The sequence below is a fragment of the Canis lupus genome, chromosome 5 (genome assembly GCF_011100685.1).
Source record: "Canis lupus familiaris isolate Mischka breed German Shepherd chromosome 5, alternate assembly UU_Cfam_GSD_1.0, whole genome shotgun sequence".
In the NCBI taxonomy this organism is placed as follows: domain Eukaryota; kingdom Metazoa; phylum Chordata; class Mammalia; order Carnivora; family Canidae; genus Canis; species Canis lupus.
In genome coordinates this window covers 46,265,404-46,277,674 of record NC_049226.1, presented here as the reverse complement: position 1 = coordinate 46,277,674, position 12,271 = coordinate 46,265,404, and the positions used below count along the sequence as shown (strand labels likewise).

At 41.2% G+C, this 12,271-nt stretch overlaps 1 pseudogene; it reads right to left on the bottom strand.

Moving 5' to 3' along the window:
- Window positions 1-449: 449 nt before the first annotated feature.
- Window positions 450-1,749, bottom strand: LOC100686708 (annotated as a pseudogene).
- Window positions 1,750-12,271: the final 10,522 nt, after the last annotated feature.

The window sequence follows — 12,271 nt, the reverse complement described above, 5'->3', positions numbered from 1 at the left end:
CAACAAATGTTTGTAAGGATGCAGAGAAAGGGGAACCCTCTTGCACTGTTGGTGGGAATGCAAGCAGGTGCAGCCAATCTGGAAAACAGTGTGGAGGTTCCTCAAGAAGTTAAAAATAGAGCTACCCTGCGACCCAGCAATTGCACTACTGGGTATTTACCCCATAGATACTGATGTAGTGAAACACTGGGACACCTGTACCCCAATGTTCATAGCAACAATGTCCATAACAGCCAAACTGTGGAAGGACCTGAAATATCCTTTGACAGATGAATGGATAAAGAAGATGTGGAGTATTACTCAGCCATCAGAAAGGATGAATACCTACCATGTACTTCAATGTGGTTGGAACTGGAAGGTTTTTTTTTTTTTTTTTTTTTGATCAGGTCTTTATTTAAAATTAGCTGTCCAAAATGATTGACTTTTATAGAATAAACAAATATAAGTTTTTAGGCAGCAGGCTTCTTCTCTTCCATGGTAGGTTTCTTTTTGGCAGGTTTCTTGTCTGCTGCTGGTTTGTTGGTAGCCGCAGCCTTTTTTCCTACCAAAGGTTTCTTTGGCTTTTTCACACCAACAGCCTTCTTTCCTTTCTTCCCTTCCATGGGCTTCTTGCCTGGAACCCCCTTCTCATCTGATTTGGCTTCTAAGGCTGCTCCCATCTTATCCATCTAGAGTTTGTGATTCTTGGCCTGGCGAAGAATGGTGTTCCGGCGCATGGTCTTTGCATACGGGTTTAGCTTCAACATGATTCTTAGGTTCTTCAGTGGATTCTTCTTCAGGACTCTACGATGAATCTTCTTGCATGCTGCTCGGAGGGCCCTTTGGATCTCTGGGCTTTTCAAGATTCTGCTAAGGTCTGTATTAAGCATCTTATGCATGGGAAGGGTGTTACTCTTGAGGGAGGCAGCCTAACGCCAAGTGCCATACAGATCGTCTAACTTGGGAAAGCACTTTCAGTCCAAATGCAGAAACGTCCCACATGCCCACCAGGAGCAAGTTTCAGAATGTTCAGTTTGCTTACATTAAGTAAAGTAATTCCAAGGATGTTTCTGAAGGCCTTGATGATACCATTGTCTTCATTGTAGATGATGCAGGGTCCCCTGCTCTAGATACAACAACGGTTTCTCATTTTGCCTTTGCCAGCTCTCATTTGCTGAGAGGCACAGACCTTTTTGATATCATTCCAGGCTTTAAGTTTCTTAAGAAGCAAAACTGCCTCCTTGGTCTTCTTGTAGCCTTCAACTTTATCTTCAACCACCAAAGGAAGTTCAGGAACTTCCTTAATACAATGACCTTTAGACATGACCAGTGCTGGTAAGGTTGAGGCAGCCAGGGCAGAGCAGATGGCATATCGTTTTTGTGTTGTGTTCACTCTACAGTGCCAATGGTGCCAGGTTTTGGTTGGTGCAAACATGCGGCCTCCACGACACATATTTCCAAAAGCACCCTGGCCAGAATGGTGAGTCCCACTACCTCGAACTCTGGGAATTCGAGCCACGGCTCTGCCAGTACCCCAAGACTCAGCACTGGTTTGATGACCTGCTAATTCACTGACAGCATATGGCTGTCTGTTGTTTTTGCGCAAGTTGGTGTGAACAAAATTCACGATATCGGGTTGAATGGGAGCTTTAAACACAGCAGGCAAAGTAACATTTTTGCCAGATGATTCCCCCTTTTCGGAGTACACAGGTATCAACGGACGAGCACACGCCATCACGGGGAGAGGAGAGGGCCGGAACTGGAAGGTATCATGCTGAGTGAAATAAGTCAGTTGGAGAAAGACAATTATCATATGGTCTCACTCATATGTGGAATGTAAGAAATAGTGCAAGGGACCATAAGGGAAGGAGGGAAACTGAGTGATGAAAAATTAGAGAGGAAGACAAACCAGAGAGATTCTTAACTCAGAGGACCAAAGAGTTGCATAAGGGGAGGGGGGGGGGGGGCGGGGGATGGGATAACTGAGTGACAGGCATTAAGGAAGCACATGATGAGATGAATACTGGGTGTTTATACTATATATTGGCAAATTGAATTTAAATATTTTTAAAAAGAAATTATCAGTGGCTGACACTTTGTGACACAATATAATCCCAATATTTATTTCAAATATGATTAACATGGCACAGGTGGTGCCAACTGGTGGTGAGAGTGACACTTTACAATGACGTCCCATGACTGAGTGCATAGCCTAAATGGGAGAGAGATGTCAAGTCTAAATTTGAGGTCCTGTGTGAACATGAGTCCTAGCCTCCTTGTGATAAGCCCAGGTGCTTTTAGAGAAGGCAGGAGAAAAGGAGCAGGAAATTCCATTTTTTTGGAAAATGTCCTATAATGTTTAGATTTATGTCACTAGAACCTTATAGTTAGGTTTTCAAATTGTGCTTTTTGGTTCAGATGCCTCTTTCCCTCCAGATGGCGCCAGTTAGCTGCCATATTCTATACTCTAGTCCAGGTGCACTGACGTCCACTGGAACCCAGGCACTCATGCTTTTAAAGACTTGCGTGGCCCATGAACATTTTATAAGAGAAGGAATCTTTTGCTTTCCTTTCCCAGGAAGATGTTTGCTCTGGAAAAGGTTTGTCCTGGGAAAGGTTTACTTAGAGGAAAATAACCTAGAGCTTACACATTATGCACATTGATGAAATCATAGAACCAACCTCCTAGAGAAATTTGTCAGTCCTCACCACTGCCTTTGGGCAGGACCACACAGACATCATCCTCTTGTAGATGAGAATGAGTACAAAGAGAGAACAGTAAAGCTCGGTTTTTTGTTTAATGAATTCCAGACATCGTGCATCCACTGGGAGCTGCTTTGCCTCCTACCTGAGGTAAGGAGAAGGTCTCTAGGGGCTGGCAGAAAGCCAGAAGGCTCTAGGCCTGTCCCCCACCTACAGAGACTTTGGCCTTCTGGCTTCTCGCCTACAGCCATGGTTGTCCCTAAAGAGTAAATGACAAGCATTGTTGGGTGGGGTGGGGGACCACAGGAGACCCCATCCTGTGCATATCTGTTTATTTGTTTATTAACAAAGGATATAAGGAGACTCAGAATTTAACTATCTTGTTTTGTTTTGTTTTGTTTTGTTTCTGGAGTCCCAGAATTAAATTTAAGCCACTGCCTCCAGAGAGTGAGATCTAAATCTTACCCAAATATTCAATCCCAGAAGGAATATTCAATATTCACCTTCCAAGAGGGAGTTCTTTTTAGCTAATCTGATTCCCAGATGCAAAAGCATAAGCCCACTTGATTTGAGGTTTTCATCATAAAAGATGGAGAACAGCTGGCTTTCATTTTCTCAACAGTATCCCTTAATAGATCTGAAGGCTAGTTTTAAGTGTTCCATACTCTCCTGTCCGTACTAACCAACCCCAGCCTTTGTTGCTTTTTGTCATGCATGGCCTGATTGTCCAAACCCTCTTTCTGACTCTTCATCTCACTTTTAAGTCCTAGAGACCAGATTAGACTTGAAATGAAAAATGATCATTCTAACAACCAAGGATAATTATATTTGCAAGTTGAATTCTGTTTCAGCAATATAATTGCGATATCCAATCTGATCTCCGGAGGCTGTTTATGTGTCTCAACGACTATCTCATGTTAACGATGCTCTACTGATAGAGATGAATGTTTTCTCTAGAGAAAAGGTCATACATAACGGATGTGTCCACAAGCTGCTATCCATTTTGAAGTCAAACTACATAATTAAGTTATTGTCCTGGCTAAGTGTATATATAATAGTTTATAATAAGTCTAAAATAAACTTCAGTCTATGTCACCAATAAAGGCTATTAATGTATTACTTTAACATTCAAAATGTTCAGGAATAACTTTGAGTTCTAATATCATGTGACCACTAGAAGTAAACTTTTTTCCACATTCATCTATGACGCACAGAAGACCTAATAGAGGATTAAAGAAATAGAGGTTTATTTTTCTCACAAAACAAGGAACCCTGAGGTGGGAAGTTACTGGCACTGATCCAGCTAGTTATGTAATGATGCCATCAAAGACCAAGCCTTTTTTGTATTTCCACTCTGACATTTTTAGATTGTTGGCTTTTACCCTCAGATCTTTTGCTTCATAAGTACAACATAGCTGCTAACGCTCCAGACTTCGCCCCTGTGTTTCACCTTTATGTGGAAGAAGGAGAGAACAGGAAAGGGGAGTGATGCTGGCTGCCATTCCTCTGTCCCAGAGCAAATGCCTACCTCAAAGAGATTCAGTGTCTTCAGTGTTAGAAACCAAAACTGATAGCAAATTTAAAGTCAGTCTTGTTAATAATTTATCCATACATTCATTGTTTTTATTCATTACTGATTAAATAGGTAGTTTTCAATATCTTTTTTAAAAAAGATTTTATTTATTTAATTATGAGAGACAGAGAGAGAGGCAGAGACACAGGCAGAGGGAGAAGCAGGCTTCATGCAGGGAGCCCGACGCAGGACTCGATCCCAGGTCTCTAGGATCAATACCCTGGGCCAAAGGCAGGCACCCAACCGCTGAGCCACCCAGGCGTCCCTTCAATATCTTTTTGCTACATTTTAAAATGCATTTAATAACTGATAAGGGGAACGCCTGGGTGGCTCAATGGTTGAGCGTCTGCCTTTGGCTCAGGGTGTGATCCCGGGGTCCTAGGATCAAGTCCCACATCGGGTTCCTTGCGGGGAGCCTGCTTCTCCCTCTGCCTATGTCTCTGCCTCTCTTTCTGTGTCTCTCATGAATAAACAAATAAAATCTTTAAAAAAAATAACTGATAAGGAAAAAAAAATAACTGATAAGGGAGAAAATGGGTAATTTTATATATGTGATAATTATATATATATATATATATATATATATATATATATATATATATATATATATCAATTTGTATTTTATATTTTTGTACTTGCAAAAATGTCCAGGTCTCTTTGACACAGATGGGAGACAGGGAATTGAGACTATAGAATTCTAGGAATTTACATCTTGGTTGGGTTACCAAATATCCTGGCTGGCTTAGGACACAAGCTTTTAACATCTCCCATGAGACCGGTAGATGTAAAAAGAGTCATGATATGGAGCCCTCTGCGAAGTAATTTCTTTTGAATCATAAAATAACTTAGAATGAATCAATAATGGGATGATTAGGCCCATTCTTATCTCAGGATTTGTAGACTTCAATGATGTAGACAGTCTGTTGACATGTCATAAACTAAGGTGTGCTTAGACCACAGCACACTAGCACACAGCAGCATCAAGGCTGGTGAGGCCCAGGGTGGCCCCAGAAAGTGAAGACTTGATGTCAGCATCCAGTACAAGTTGCAGGTCTAAATCCAAGAGATCTTGATGGGAGAACGAGGTACTCCAAGATCCAGAGCAATTTAGATCATTATCTAAGAGTAGTAAAGTGCTGTGTCCTAGAGCTAGGGAGTTGGTGGGAGGACTTCCATTCAAGACCAACCCTGGCAGAAAAACTCTGAGTTGCAAAACTGCTTTCACTCTTAAATAAGAACATTTTGAGGCTTTCATCTAAGTTTCCCAGACTTGGGCCCTGTGTTGATTGCCTTAGTGATAAAATAAGTCCAGTGCCATAGTCCCATATTAAGGAGTCTGATCTGTACAAAGAGAGAAACAGAGAATCTTAATAATTCTTTTTTACCTTTAATTATTTAAATTTTGCCCAAAAAAAGTTAGCAGAATCTTTTCAAAGAATGAAGAATGTTCAGACTCTCAAGATAGCTACATGCAAGTGAACATTTACTTACAAAGAAGTAAACCTCCAGAACATGCTATCTTGTTTTGGTCAGAGCAACTAAAAGGTATCCTATCTCACTTTGCCAAAAATAATAAACACACAAGTACTACTAAGGTAAAAGATTTAGAAATGGGAAAAAAAAAGTCTGAATTTCATCAAGAAGCTTGGGAAGTTTAGATCCAAATAGATACAATGTTCCAAACTCATTTTGCCTTCCAATTTAAAAAGAGATATGTAAACTAAGAAAAATATGACTTTCTGCACTTTAAAACACCAGCTCATGATTTTACCAAAATCTATTAGTCCAGTTTGTTCTAAAGTCAAATCATAGGTACAATCTTTCTATGAACTAGGGTTATCTATCTTTGTGTATTTATGGTATCCCTGTTGTGTGTATCTTAGCATCCATTAAGGTGTGGTAGTTGATTTGTTGCTCACAAAAGGAAGGGATCAAATAGTGTATCAGTTAGCTTTTGCTGTGTAACACACTACCTTAAAACATTGTGTCTGGGGGTTGTAAGTGGCTCAATCAGTTAAGCATCTGCCTTTGGCTTAGGTCACAATCTCAGGGTCCTGGGATTAAACCTTGCAGCGGGCTCCCTGCTCAGTGGGGAGTCTGCTTCTCCATCTCCCTCTGCCCTTCCCTCCCACTCATGCTCTCTCTCTCAAATAAATAAAATCTTTTTTTAAAAAATGTTAAAATAAAGGTGGATGGCCCAATAGCTGGTCCAAGTAAGTGTTCAGTAAATGTTAGCCATTGTTACAGGGTTGGAGGAGAAGCTGGAGAGTCAGGCCAGTGCTGCCTCAGGCCTGTGAGCCCGGCATTGAAGCATTGTCCAAACATGGTGGGTAATTAGAAAGGGCCAGTCATCCTGTGAACCCTGTTCTGGGGTTGGAGGAGGTAACAAAAGCAGTCCTTATCAGTTACTGGGCATTATTTCATTTAAGTTCACAATTCACAGAGTGGGTATTTTTCTCATTTAGGGATGAGGTCACTGAGGCTCAGAAGTTAAGGAACTCTGTTGAGATTAGAACCCAAGATTCTATAAAGGTCCTAACATTTTATTCTGTTGGGGAAAAGCTATAAGTAGATCAGATTTCAGTTGAAATGTAGTTGGGAGCCCAAGAATGTCCGGAATCCACAAATGGCACCCCCTAGACAACCTGGGAATTAAAGCAAGGAGAAGACCAAAACTCTGGTGTTGTAGGTGAAATCACATGGAAGCTCTTTTGTATGCCTGGCTGTTGCATCCCCAGCCCCCTGCAGTGCCCCCAGCCTGGCTTGAGTCTGGCCTGGAAGATCACATCACAGGTCTCCTTTCCACCAACACAGCTGATTTGGCAGGCTGCCAGCCTAACAGCCAGGGCATTTGCAGAGGTTTGATTTTCATAAATTTCTATTTCCTGTAGAAAACCGGTTTTCTCAGTGGCTTTGTAGCTCAGCCATTCTTGATCACATCAGGACTAAACCTGGCAGCCTGCTTGGCACCTTGTGTGCAAATTATACACAATGGCAGATTGTTTGGCCTTTATTTTAACCCAGAGCAACTTAAGGAAAAGGGAGGGAAGGACAAGAAAGAAAAGAAAGAAATCCAAACCTCATGCATAATTACATGATACAGTGAAGTCCCAATTCTAAGGACAATACAGAATTAATGAGTCAGTCTCTCTCTCTCTCTCTCTCTCACACACACACACACACAACTACAAAACAAATACATTCTTTGTTGAAGTCTTTCCCCCTCTTTTTTTAAATGTCTTTCTCTCTCTCCCCCCTTTTTTTTAGAGAGAGAGCACACATGCACAAGAGAGAGAGCAGGGAAGGGGCAGAGGGAGAGGAGGAGAGGATCCCAAGCAGACTCCACACTCAATGCAGAATCTGATCCCATGACCCTGAGCTCATGATCTGAGCCAAAGTCAAGAGTCTGTTGCTTTACTGACTGAGCCCCGCAGGTGCCCCCTGTTTTCTGCTTCTTTACCAACACCCCTCACATTTGAGGAGAACTGAAGAATGAAAATCAAGGCCTGAGGGAAAACAGCATGTTAGAGGATCTTAGAGACAGGAAGTGAAACAAGAATGAGACAGAGGGCAAATGAGAGAATGAGAACACCAAATAAGTAATGAGTATCAGCCTATTAATATCATGTTGAGCGAGGATTATGAGGTTAGAAATTACATTAACTGAGAGATCACAGTGTCCTATTTCATTCCTATGTTTTCAAAGTGTTACACGATGAGTTCCCATCTTCATCAAGCATCTTTGCCCTTGTCAATATCTGTCTTGCATCACAAATACATGAATCTCATAGAGCCTTAGTAGAGTCCCTTAGCCCTGAATCCGAGACAGACTAGCCCTTCTCCTCTCCCGTCTATCAAAGCTGACTCCACCCATGCTCTACTCTGTCTTCTTCTGAGCTAACTAAACAAACTATTGAGTGTTTATGGGTGTTAATATGCCTTCTTATTATGTTTGCATTGTTCCAATGGTCAGAAATTATATAGTGACATGATTAAATTATTTTATTTATTTATTTATTTTTATTTATTTTTAATTATTTTATTTATTTATTTGAGAGAGAGTGAGAAAGAGAGGACAAGCAAGGGGAGGGGCCCCACTGAGCAGGGAGCCCAACATGGGACTCAATCCCAGGATCATAAGATCATGGCCTGAGCCAAAGGCAGATGCTCAACCCACTGAGACACTCAGGATAGATTTTGAAGTAGCTTAAATGGATTCTAACGTAAGAAGATACCTAAATTGGTAAATGAAAAGACACAATAAATTCAATCAAAAGTAGGTTTGGAGGGACGCCTGGGTGGCCCAGCAGTTGAATGTCTGCCTTCGACTCAGGGTGTGATCCCAGAGTAGTGGGATCGAGCTCCGCATTGGGTTCCCTGCATGGAGCCTGCTTCTCCCTCTGCCTATTCTTTGCCTCTGTGTGTGTGTCTCTCATGAATAAATAAATAAAATCTTTTAAAAAAGTAGGTTTGGACACATGGTAGAGTCTAAAGAAAGTTAGGTGGGAGACAGGCTTTGGGTAGAGAATGGGATAGAACTTTTAATTCAAATGAATAATTTTTCGTTGAAGACCATTATGCCCTTGGCATTGTGGTGGATTCAAAGTTATAGGACATGATGCTTACCACCAATATTTTAGTCTCTTTTGTTGGGGTGGAGATTGCAGATCACACTGCACAGGAAGCAAAAAAAAAAAAAAAAAAAAAAAGGGTTCTTAACTGAAGCGGAGATGATAAAGGAAAACATAACAATCACCTAAGAAGCTTTTCTAAAAATATTCTAGATTTCATGAATCAGACTCTCTGAGACAGGTTAAGGTGAAAATAGCTTTGCTTCCTTTGAAAGCTTCCTAGGAGATTTCAGGTGTATACCTTGCTTACCAACCATTGAATTAGACCAGTATTTCCCAGCCTTACCTGACCCTACCACCTGGGGGAGCTTGTTAAACTATATAATTTCCTGGCTCCACCCACCACCAGAGTTACCAATTTAGCAGGTCCAGCATAGGGCACAGAAATGTATTTTTAACAATTGCTCCAAGTGATTCATATAAATAGGTTTGAAGAATAGTAAAGTAGGTAATACTTATTCAAGAAGTATTCACTGAGCAACATCTCTTGTGCTGAATCCTGAAAAACATAGGAATTAGATCCTTGTAGCCTGCAGAAGCCCACAGAGGACACAAATACATAGTAGGTGCAATCCAGGGCTAGGTGAGATTTGCTGATGAGAAATGGATAGAGGTTTTAATGGGTTCTGCAGGCAAGGGAGATTTGCTGCAAGGGGTGGGAGCTGAACTGTGCAGGGAAGGATTTGGCTCTGTTTAAGGGAAAAAAGGAGAGATTATATGGCAGGAGTACGTATAAGTGTGGCATGTTCTGAAACACCGAGAAGGGAGAACTGGCATGGAAGCCCGAATGGATGTCCTTCTGTTAGGATCAGCCCGTCATCCTGTCTGACAGTAGGGCTGCACAGTGGGGGAAAGCATGAGCTGTAGGGCCATACAGCCTGTGTTGGACTCTCAGCTCTGCTAGGGGCTCCTGTGTGACTAGGATGCATTGGTTAACCCATGGGTAAAGTGGAAACTATCATAGGCTTTCTAGGTGCTGTGAGACCTGATTAGTACACTGCCTAGCATTTCACACAACTTTTCAATCAATGTGCTCTTACTCTGTTTTATAATGTTTATTGCTTACAAAGTGTTTTCACAAGCATTCATTTATTTGATCCCTGCAACAATTTTGGGAGGTATGTATTATTATTAGTTCCATTCTACAAATGAGAAAATTGAAGCTAACAGAGGTCAAGGAATCCAAATGAGCTAGTCAGTTTGAAGTCGAACCCAAGTCTCTTAACACCACATAATCTATTCTTTCTCTTATGGCAAAAGGAGAGAATCAGATTACGGAGGAGTTCTTGAATACCAATTTAAGAAGGGCTTGATTCTACACATAGTAGGAAGCATTTAAGCAGAGGATGGACATGTCAAAATAGTGCTACAGAAAGCTGAATGTTTTGGTTGAGACGGAAAATGGACACAAGTGAGGGTGGGAAGAGAGAGAGAGTGGTGACTACAGTATGGTGTAGGCCAACAGAGCATCAGCTCAGTGAGGTGGGGGTGTGAAGGAGGACCAAGGGTACAGACACTGAGAAGAAAAGGAAAGGTGCCCTAACAAGCAATGACAATTGACAGAGAAAATGCTTAGAAGGGGACAGTCCAACATTCAAAATTGTAGCCGCTGTTTTTACTTCTAATTGCTAGGATCAAAAGCTGGGAGCATTAACATTCTGTTTCACTTGTTCACTCCACATCCTTGAACATTCTTTCTATGACTTTGCACAGAGCCTTAGATTTCCCAAGAGCTGCAGTCATTATTATTTATCGTTTCTCACATCAAGGGTCCAAGGTCTCAGCACTTAACTCTAGAAAGTGTATTAGAATGCCCTATGGACCTGACTGTGGGGAAAGCTTTTCAGCATCCTAAACATAAAGACCTTCCAAGTAAAAGCATTGATTGGGAAGCCTGGGTGGATAAAATTAACTCCCACAATCTTAAAGACGTCTGGTTCACATCCGGGTAAAAAGGGGAAAAAGCTTTATGGAGCCCATTAATGTCAATATTAAATGACATGAAGCAGCATTATGCTAACCTCTTCCCCAAATCCCATCTATTCCGTTATCTACTGCTCCTTAGTGTAGTTCTGTGTCTGAGAAGTTCTCCATCATACAGCCAGGTGGGAGTCATATATGCTGCCTGCTTTGACAAGTAATGGGTTTGATTTCTAAAAAGATTAAAGTGATTGCTGAAGGTCACATAGCTAGTAAATTGCAGAGCCAATATTCAAACAAGTCTTCATATCTATCTTCGTTGCTCTTTTAGGCTGAGAAATGTGGCTTTTAAAAATAATTTTTTAAAGTAGCACAGAAATATATAAATAAGCAAAATCACCTTCCCACTCCCCCTCAGAGATAATTACACCTCCTGTTTGATGACATCCTGCTGGGTACCCACTAGTGCACATATACATGTATACATGTAAATCTGTATCATGCCTTCTTTAAGAAAGTAAGCTGGCGGGATCCCTGGGGGGCGCAGCAGTTTAGCGCCTGCCTTTGGCTCAGGGCGTGATCCTGGAGACCCGGGATCGAATCCCACGTCCGGCTCCTGGTACATGGAGCCTGCTTCTCCCTCTGCCTATGTCTCTGCCTCTCTCTCTCTCTCTCTCTCTCTTTCTCTGTGTGACTATCATAAATAAATAAAAATTAAAAAAAAAAGAAAGTAAGCTGGCTCATTCTATTCATTCACTCTGTAACCTACCTTTTCCCCCCACCCCTCAATGGTACCTCCCAGGCACCTTTAACATTTGGGTCTTCCTTGTTTGTTTTCAAAGCTGTTTTCCAAGGCACCAAAACCTATTTAACAAATTCCCCACTGATGGTCATGAAGGTTGTTTTTATTTTATTAAAAAAATATTTTTGCTATTTTTGGCATGTATCTTTGTGAACTAGTACTGTCATGGGAGAAGTTCCTAGAAATTGAGTTGCTGGAGCAAAAGAAGTATTTATTTTTTATTTTGATTCAAATAAGCTTTTGAAAATGATTGTCTCAATTTATTCCCCCCCGCCCCGCAAACAGAATAGGATGCTATTGCTCCATATCTTCTTCACCACCACTAAGTATTACTGATCTTTTCAGTTTTTCCAGTGTGATTCATTCATCTGCTCATACATTCAATCAATGCATATGTACTGAGTGCCCACCATGTGTTAGGTGCCATTCTAGTTCTTGGAAATACTTCAGTATAAGACATGAAGTTTATGTCCATACAATTAACTTTGTTTTAGAGGTAAAAGAGGTAATAAATGGAATAAGTTTGTTAACTTATGCTATGTATACAATAGGCCAGGTGATAATAAGTGTGGAGAAAAATACAGCTGGGTGAGGGTGTTAGTGTAGGAGAGAGGGTTAGAATTTAGTATGGTATACACATGAAAGGCCTCTCTTATCAGAGGT